A 9,605-nucleotide genomic window follows, 5' to 3' on the forward strand; every position below is an offset into this window, starting at 1 on the left:
GGACAAGGAGAGCAAAATATATTATTTGAAAATAACATCAAAAGTATAAATTACAATAGTTAACAATTTAAAATATCTAAAGAAAATATTATTTGTAATATATTTCAAAAAATACATAAAAAATGTTATAAATCATAATAATTAACAACTTAAAAATTTTAAAAGATATAAAATATTTTGTTGACTCAAGAAATTATATTAGTGCCACTTAAATTGGAATATGAAAGAAAAGTATTATAAATCACAGTAATTAAAAATTTAAATTATTTTTAAAATATAATTGACTATCAATGCCACAAAAGTTTGGACAAGGAGAGTCTCATATCATATTTAAAAACTACATAAAAAATATTATAAATTAAAATCGATAATAACTTAAAAAAATCTAAAAATATAATTATATTGAGTCCGAGATAGCACGGCCCTTCACCATCTAGTGTAAGATAATCAACTAACAATAAGAGTATCAATATTTCTCAAAAAATTTAGTTACTAACATGTCGGTAAAATATGTTCTTAACCTTTTTCCTTCTCTATATTCTTCACATTAACTATTGTAGTGAATATGTGTATAGTATTTCACTTTTTTGGGTGCAGGCTATGCAAAACTCAGTTCCTGTGACTCCTATTTCTTTTGTTTTCTTGATTTACTTCAATGATCTGATGCTGTGTGCTTGACTTTTTCTGATCTAATGAACTCTTTATGCTTGCCTCATTCTATAGTGTTACAGTGACTTTCAACAAACTCGAGGTTGGTCAGTTTTTGCCATAGTTTTTCTGCCATTGATGATTTTTTAACATATGGGAAAATATATTTGGCACTACCGATTTTGGCACTAAAAATATTATTTGGCCAATATTTTCGTAATGAAAACCACTCTTAAAAGCTATTCAATTTTGACTAACCATTGGCTCTGCCCCTAAATTTAGACTGACACTGGATGACACTACTATTTCTAAGATTTGTCTTGCCAACACTGTCACCTCAAGTCTTTTGGACAAGACAAATCTTTAGGCTGACACTACTAGTTGTATAATGACTTTTTTTAATTGAAAAAAAAATACATGGGCCCCACTTTATTATAGTTTTTCTTTTTCTTTTACTTCTTTCCCACTTTCTTTCATTTTATTTACAGAGGCCATATTGACACTCTTTTTTTTTGTCAAAAAGAAATTATAGTTATAGCATATTTAATGGGGGTTGGGGGGGGGGGATTTACACTCCTTTCATCAGAAGGAGTCAAAATAGAGTTAGTCAGGGCCACATCCCGACCCTGTGGGCATGAAAATGAGTTTCCATTGATCGTATAGTGACCCAAAATTTAATGTTTGACTGCACGTCTAAATATTTTACCAGTGCTATCATCTAGAATATAACTTATACAAAAGAAGGTGGCGATGAAGTCGTGATCGGCTTTTCTGTGAATTGTATGGCTGAGCCTTCCTTAGCTAGTTAATCTGCGACTGCATTTTGTTCTCTAAACACCTGTGTTGGGGGTAGTACTCCCAGGTCGATTATTAATGTCTTGCACTCAGCAACAAGGTTATGATATAATGGATGATCCTTATGAAGAATTTTAAGAGATGCCATTGAGTCAGATTCAATGTTAAGGTTATGAATATTATGTTTCTTAGCAAGTCAAAGTCCACAGATGATAGCTTTGATTTCAGCCGTTACTGGGTTTGTGTGTGGAAGATATTAGTGAAAGCCCATAATCCATCCCCCATCTTGGTTTCTAAAAACACCACCCAATCCTCCTGGCCCAGGGTTGCCATTAGCAGAACCATCAGTGTTCATCTTTATGGTTCTTTGTTGTGAGGGGTTCCACCTAAGGTTGATAATGTATTGAGAGGTAGTGGGGTTCGAGGTAGATTTAGCAAGAAGGGTGTATTCTGTGGCATTGGCAATGGCAGTCTCACTATTAGTGGGTATGTGTTTGTTGTTGAAAAGGTTATAATTCTCTTAGATAATGAGGTAGGAGAGTGCCTTAAGTAAACCAAGAGATGAAGGGTTTGGGGCATATTTTTCTCACCATGAGTGCCAGTTTGTATCATCAATGGTATTCCCAAGTATGGGGGGTTTGTACCTGCTTCTTAGAACAATGTTACTCCAGAATTACTTAGCATTACGGAATTGGAAAAAATATGGTTAATGTTCTCCTTGTTGTGGTTGCAGAAGTTGATATGGGAAGGTATATTAACACCAATGTGATTCAGATAGCTGCTAGTTGGGAGTCTCCTATGTATGAGTAACCAAAGAAAGATCTTAGTTTTGTTAGGGGCTTCAGTTTTCCAGACAATGGAGAAATTTTTGTTTGTAGCAGTGTTGGCACTTTGATTGTTTAGACAAGAATACATTGTGCCAGTGGTGAAGGTGCCAGGCTGTAATTCCAAAGGACTTTGTCCTCAATGTGTTCCTTAAGAGTAACATTGTGGCTAAGGATGATATCCTGAATAGCCCTAGGAATTTCAATGGAGAGGTTATTGAAATTCCAGTTCCCCCTTACTAGGACATTTTTGACCCTAGTATTATGGTTTTGCTTGTTTAAAGGACCATGAATGATGCTTCCAAGGCTGTTAAGATGAGGGATCCAGGAATCCTTGAGAAAATTTACCCTGTCCCCTTTACCTACTCTTCATCTAACACCCAAACTATAGTCTTTCCAACCCCTTCTAATTTCTTCCAAGTTCTAGAGGTAGGGGATTTGCTGGGGGTCTATTTATTGGGATTGTAGTATTTGGAAAGGAGAGTCTGACCCCAAAGACTTGTAGGCTGATAAAACAGCCTCCATGATAGACTAGCATGAAGGGATCTATTTCTAAGCTCACTCTTATGAAGCCCCAGCCCCCTATGATTCTTGTCAGTAGTCAGGACCTCCTAATTGAGAAAGTGAAGCTTCTTTTTTTCATGGATGCTACCCCAAACAAAATATCTTTGTATCTTATGAATCATCTCAATAATTTTATTAGGGATCCTAATATAATGCATAAGGTGGGTGGCATGACACTAAAAGTAGATTGGGCTAAGACAGACCTACCAACCGTGTTCAAGAATTTAGTTTTCCAGCCTACTAGCTTAACATTCATGTTATCAATGATGACCTGAAAGTCACTATTCTTAGGCTTGCTGGAGAAGATAGGATACCCAAGATACTTGCCAAAGTTTTGGATGGATTAGATGTTAAGGGTATGAGTACATTGATTTATCACCCGAGGAGTGCAGTTGGTAGGGTAGATTGCCTTAGATTTCTGAATATTAATGGTTTGGCCAAAACGGATTGAGAAGGTTTGAATATTCTAGCAATAGTTTGATAGTTATTGGGGTCTACTCTTGCTAGAAAGGTGAGATCATCTACAAAGAAAAGGTGGTACAACTTAGGTCCTTTGGGAGAGATGTTGATGGGGGCCTAATTTTTAGCTCTAACCTCAGCTTCAATACCTCTTGAGAGTCTTTCCATACAAATGATGAATATGTAGGGTGAGGAGGATCTTCCTGTCTGATACCTCTAGATGGGTTGAAGAAGTTTGTCTTCCTTCAATTTACCAAAATTGCAATGGAAGAAGGGGTGATGCAGGAGAGTATGAGTCTAATAAGATTATCAGGGATATCAAAGAATAGAAGAGTGTATTTTATGAAGGACCATTCTAATTTGTCAAAGTCTTTCTCAAGGTCAATCTTAAGAATCATGTTAGCCTTATCCCTTTTTATTTTTTTGAAATGAGAGATGTACTCTTAGATGATGATAGCATGGTCAACAACTCTTCTATTGGCCAGAAAACTAGCTTGAGTGGGGTTGATGATGCTTTGGAGGATAGGCTTGACTCTGTTGGCTATGATTTTAGTAACAATCTTGTAACTAGTATTACAGAGTCCATTGGGTCCAAAGTTTTTCAGACTAGCAGCATTCCTGCACTTTGGGATCAAGCATACTAGAGTACTATTATATTCAACAGGCATAATGCTATGACCTCTTTATAGAAAGCTATGGGCTTTGGGCCAATGTCAAGCTATAAATTTTGGTATAAGAGGGGGTGCAGTCCATCAGGTCCAGGGGCTTTCAAGGGTTTAAAGGATCTGATGGCTAGGAGGATCTCAGATTCTCTAAGGGGTGCAGCTAAGGATATTTTCATATCCTGGGAGATGGTATTAGAGCTGCACATGGGAGTGAAATGAGAGTTAGGGCATTGAGTATGGATGGATGTATATACATTGGTGAAGTGTTGTAGCACATGTACTATAATAACATCTTCATCCCTGTATACATTGCCAACCTGATCAACTAACTCATTTATAATGTCCCCCCTCCTTCTATTAAGAGTTGATGCATGAAAAATGAGGTATTTACATCACCCTCTATAAGCCAAGTTATTCTAGATTTGATTTTCCAGAAGTCCTTCTCATACTTCAAAATGGCATTATAATCATATAACAACATATTTTTAAGATTGTGCAGAAAAATGCTGGAATGGTAAGCCTTGAAATTTTAAATACCATCAAGTCTAGCCCTAACTGTTTTTAACTTAGTAAATATGTTGCCAAAAACCTGTTGGTTCCATTGAGAAGCCTGAACCTGGAAAGAGGTGACAACTTATTGCAGATTCGAGTCCTGGACAAAGTATTGCTTGACCATATTGCCAAAGGAATCATGGTTACACTACATAGGCTCAAACCTAAAGGGTTTATTGTGGGTACCTTGGAGCCTATTACTTAAGGATAATAAGAGGGGACAATGGTCAGACTTTGTTCTAGGAAGATGGGTGACCAAGCAATCAGGGAAATGTCTTATCCAAGAGTCATTAGCAACACATCTATCTAACCTTTCCTGGATAAGAGCTAGTCTATTTTGGTACCTCTTATTTGTCCAGATGTATTTGCATTCCCTAAAGCCTAAGTCTACCATATTACAGAAATTTAGACAGTCCCAAAATTTACTAACTCTATTATTGTTGATTGGGATCCCTCCAAGCTTTTTATTTGCTTTGGGGACCTCATTAAAGTCCCCACCAATTAACCAATCCCTTTTGTATATGGATGATATGTTGCATAATTCCTCCCAAAGGGTGGTTCTCAGGTTGGGGTCTGGACTAGGATAAATAACAGAGAAGAGCCAAGATCTAGGATTAGAGTGAACCTTAATGATGGTGTGAATTCGCTGAGGAGATATAGAGAAGTTCTGATGTTTAACAACATTTTCCTTCCACACAATCACAATACCCCTTTACGACCCTCAGCACTATACTCCAGATGAGAGTCATACCTAAATATCTCAATGAGGTTGGTGTGATCTAACATTTTGGTTTCCAGAAGTACAAGAATAGAAGGTTTATGCACTTTGACTAGATCAACACAATGTTGTTGTTAGCACCTCTAGTATTCTAGATAATGAAGTTCATAGAGTTAGTTGGAGGAGGAGGGTGGTTCAGAACTAGTCTCTTCCTTTTGTCCATCTAAGCTTGTTGTTCCTTGTCCAAGTATGGGCTCAGAGAGACTACTGCACTGGATTGGTTGGTCATGCTCCTCAAAATCATCTTGAATGTTTTCATCTCACTCGGATAAATCACTATAGTAACTGTGCTGAAGGGCTCTACGAACTCTTTCCGAAGAGGTATTCCTAGCATGAAGAACTCGGTTTGTGGTTCCCCTAAGGTTTCTAGGATTTCTCCATTTCTATATTTAACCTTTGTAGTTCCTCTAGAGCTATGGTTAATACTTATCCTTGGTCGCCTATCTATATTATTTATTCTATGTTCTGAGAGTTGGTTTGGTTGGCCGAGACATGGGAGTCTGGTGGTGTCCAAGGCACAAATGTGAGAGTGTCCAAGATCGATAGATAAGGACTTTCTGGGTAATATGGGAGGTGCATGAACAAGTGAGTCATGAGTTAATTGAACTCATGTGTGTTCATTACATTGAGTGTGCCTAGCCTCTTGGCTTGCAGCATCGTTTGGGTCCGTACCTGATACCCCAGCTTGATTATTTGGGCCATCTAGGAAAGGCCTTGGATCATTTGTAGAATGGTTGGTCGCCGATTATGACATAGTGGGATAAATTTTTCCCCTCCATTACCAACTCCGCCCAAGATGTTGGGGTCTTTTCTAGAGAGTGTAGTGCTGAGACGAAGATGAGAGGTCCTTCAGTGGTGGTTCGAAAGCCATTGCTATCAGTAAGTTTCTTGACTAATTTTGGGTGTTGTTAAGGGTATTAGGCCCTTCTTTTGGACTAAAAATGGATGTTGAGTTAATGACCATGACCGTATCAATCATGTCAATTGACTCTGCATGATGATTACCCCTATTTCAGATTTCAGTTATCATCCCAGAATATGTAGAGATGGTAGCCTTCATTGGAGATGAACTAATACTGGTGGATTGTGGGCCCTTCGTGGGCCTTTAATTTTATTAGATAGAGGGTATATTTTATCTGAATTAATAAAAGGTAGATGGTTGTTGGGGTCATTAGCAGCTTGTGCACGTGTGTGTTGTGTCTGGTTGACTTTAGGGAAAAGGTTGTTTTCAGCAGCCTTTGCAAGCACGTGAGATGACCCCCTTGCTCAATTGGCTTGTCTATTTTTTACAGGTGCTGAGATGGATTTCGTAGGCAAGGTAGTTTTGACTGAGCAAGAAGCTCTGTCATGGGTCTTGGCGCCACAATATTTAGAGTGAGAGTGCTTACCTGGTGTGTCCTCCATCTTCATTACCTTTTACGGATCATTTGTCGATGGCATTTGTTTTTCATGGCTAGTTGATCCTTGATTTGATTAGTATTTCCTCTTGGGGGAGGAAACAATTTGCCATTCTTGTTGTTCTCTTTGTACTACGATATTGCTGATGCTTGGTTGCTCGCCGTCTATATCTGTGTTATTGGTGGCGTAGGTACAGTACTTTGCCTGGTGTCCAAGTCTACCACAAATGGTGCATAAGAGGCCCTCTCCTTCATAGATGACCTGCTGGTTATGATTGCAGATAGTTATCTATTTCTTGAGAGAAACTCCTAAGGTCACTTGAACGCATATTCTTGCGTATCGACCTCACAGAGTCAATGAAGTGCAAGAGTCAATTTTTAACAGTGTTCTGAGCCACGGTCCTATCATTTCCAAGACTCTTTGGTCATAGAACTCTATCAGCTATTATGGGAGGCGCAACCAAATGACTGTGTGAGTCTGGGTTGCCTCTTCTGGTACAAAGTTTTATTCCCATTGTCTCACCGAAATGAAGTTTCCAGTGATAAACCAAGGCCCACCATGAAGTGATTTTATTGCATTTTCAAGCTTGTTGAATTTCACCACATAAAACTCGCATCCCAAATCAATCAGTGTAAGTGGCTCCGTCGGTTTCCAGAGTTCAGTTAGTTTGATTCTCAAGTAACTGTGAGTTAGCCTTTTGTTCACCAATTTCACTATGATTGAGTATTGCCAGGGATGATAGATGCGAAGTTTTTCTTCTTCAGATAGCTGGATCGATTCGCCTTCGGCTGTATTGTACGTTGGGCTTCTGTTGCTAATATGATTATAGATCTTGTTTAAATTGTTATTCTTACTGATCAGCTTGTTCTTGAAGTTATCTTTTGGATTGTCTGGACTATTGATACTAGGAGGTTCAATGGCCATTGGGTTTTGGTGGTTCCGGCGGTGTTAGTTCATCAAAAGGGATAGCTTTGGTTTTTCGGACTCACTGTTCACTGAAGAGAGAAATTGAAGTTATATAACTATATTGACACTCCTACGTAGGAGAATTTTGTTTCTCTTTTTTTTATATACAGTTTTAGTTTTTATTTCTGAAAAATCAAAAGAGAGATTAATAAATTAAGAAAAAATAGTTCGATGGACCCTTGTACTTGGTTAGGTTTGTAAAGTGGATACTCCTATTTAGACTTTTGTGATCTGAACCCTTCAACTCAGTAAAACTTAACATTTTAAACCATATTTCGGTGTGTCTAACACACTCGCCTCCACGTCAGGAACCACGTCATTTTTAAATATTGTATTAAATTCCACATCAACTTCCACATCATTTTAAATGCTACATTAAATTCTACATCATTTTTAAAATGCCACATAAGAAATTAAATATTAAAAAAATAAAAAATTTAAATTGAAATTAAAAAAAATTAAAATTAAAATGGTGGGGGCTTGGGCTCTCTTCTCCATCTCCATCTCCACCGTCGCACCGCCGCTACTGGTGTGACAAAAACCCATCAACACGCTGCTGTCACTTACCACCAGCGTAAACCCCTTTTGGCTATATTGAAAAATGTACACATTATTCACCATCATTAGCAAGTGCTATTAGAGACATTTAGAGTACTACCAATGAAGACAATTTTAATAGTCATAAAAGATCATTTTCAACATCAATCAAGAAACATTCACCAACAAAATGCTTGTCATCTTCATCATCTATTGGCTCTTATTCATCATCTAATGGTACGTCTTCATCATCATTTTCATTGAATTTATCACCCAACATAGTGTAGAATTCAATTTCTTATTATCCACATGAACAAGAGCAGCCCAATCATGAACTAAGGTATGCATAGTGTTCATCCCAAGAATGTCTAGTATTAGCTTCTAAATTGAATGATGGTTATTCCATGAGGAATTTTCAAGATTTTCACTTTTTTCATGTGGAAAATTCAATAAACTTTCCATCGATATAAGATTCGCCCAAATCCACTAATCGGGTCAGAAGTTACGACTATTTCAAGTTCCCGTCATAAAATAGCGCCATATTAGTCAGTGCCTCACCGCGCCACAAGAGGAAATGACATTTGGAAAATTCCAGTAGGGGTTCGTGATTATGGTACATCGCGCCAGGGCCCAAATTCAGAATTATCCTTTTCTAGTATCTTAACGCGATTTGCTCCACGCGCGTCAAAGTTCCAGGTCGCAAAAGAAGGGGCAACATGATGGCTCTGCATCGTGCCATCCCTCAGTTTCCCAATTGTCAAATTCTAGTGACATGGAGTGATAGCACCGTGTCTCTCCAGCGGTTCAATTCAGGAAATTTTTACTGAAATTACAAAAGGCGTCCAGGGTTAAAAGGATCAATTTCTCACCCCTATTTAAGCCCTTTAACACGTGATTCAGCCACTTTTCACCCAAAATACACTCTCTTCTCTCAAAAACCTCTCAAGAACAAGCTAAGATTTTCATAGAAGATCCAATTCCAAGAAAGTTTCACCATCAATCTTCACGAAATCACAAACTAAGGTATGTATAGTGTTCGTTCATGACTCCTTTCGTCCATGAAGCCCAAGAATCTCTTTTCTAAAGTCAAGATTTTAGATTTCTTCATGAATTTCATTTTGGGTTTGTTTTGTGTATGTTGAGAATGAACAATTGAATTCAAATCCATGTTGGGTGATCAATTTTATGTGAATTGATTTGTATAGATGTATATTCATGTGAACCTATGAATAAACCCTAGATGATGAAATTAGAGATGAATCATGATGATTAATTATTGGATAATGGTGTCTACATATATTATGCCTATCATGTGTTTGATTAAATGCCTAGATGAAGGAAAAGTGCCTAACTAGCATGATACTATGAAATCTCCTTGTATGTACAAGTTGTGCCTATCTCATGTTTTGATGAAATGCT

Source organism: Capsicum annuum, chromosome 9 (assembly GCF_002878395.1).
Source record: "Capsicum annuum cultivar UCD-10X-F1 chromosome 9, UCD10Xv1.1, whole genome shotgun sequence".
In the NCBI taxonomy this organism is placed as follows: domain Eukaryota; kingdom Viridiplantae; phylum Streptophyta; class Magnoliopsida; order Solanales; family Solanaceae; genus Capsicum; species Capsicum annuum.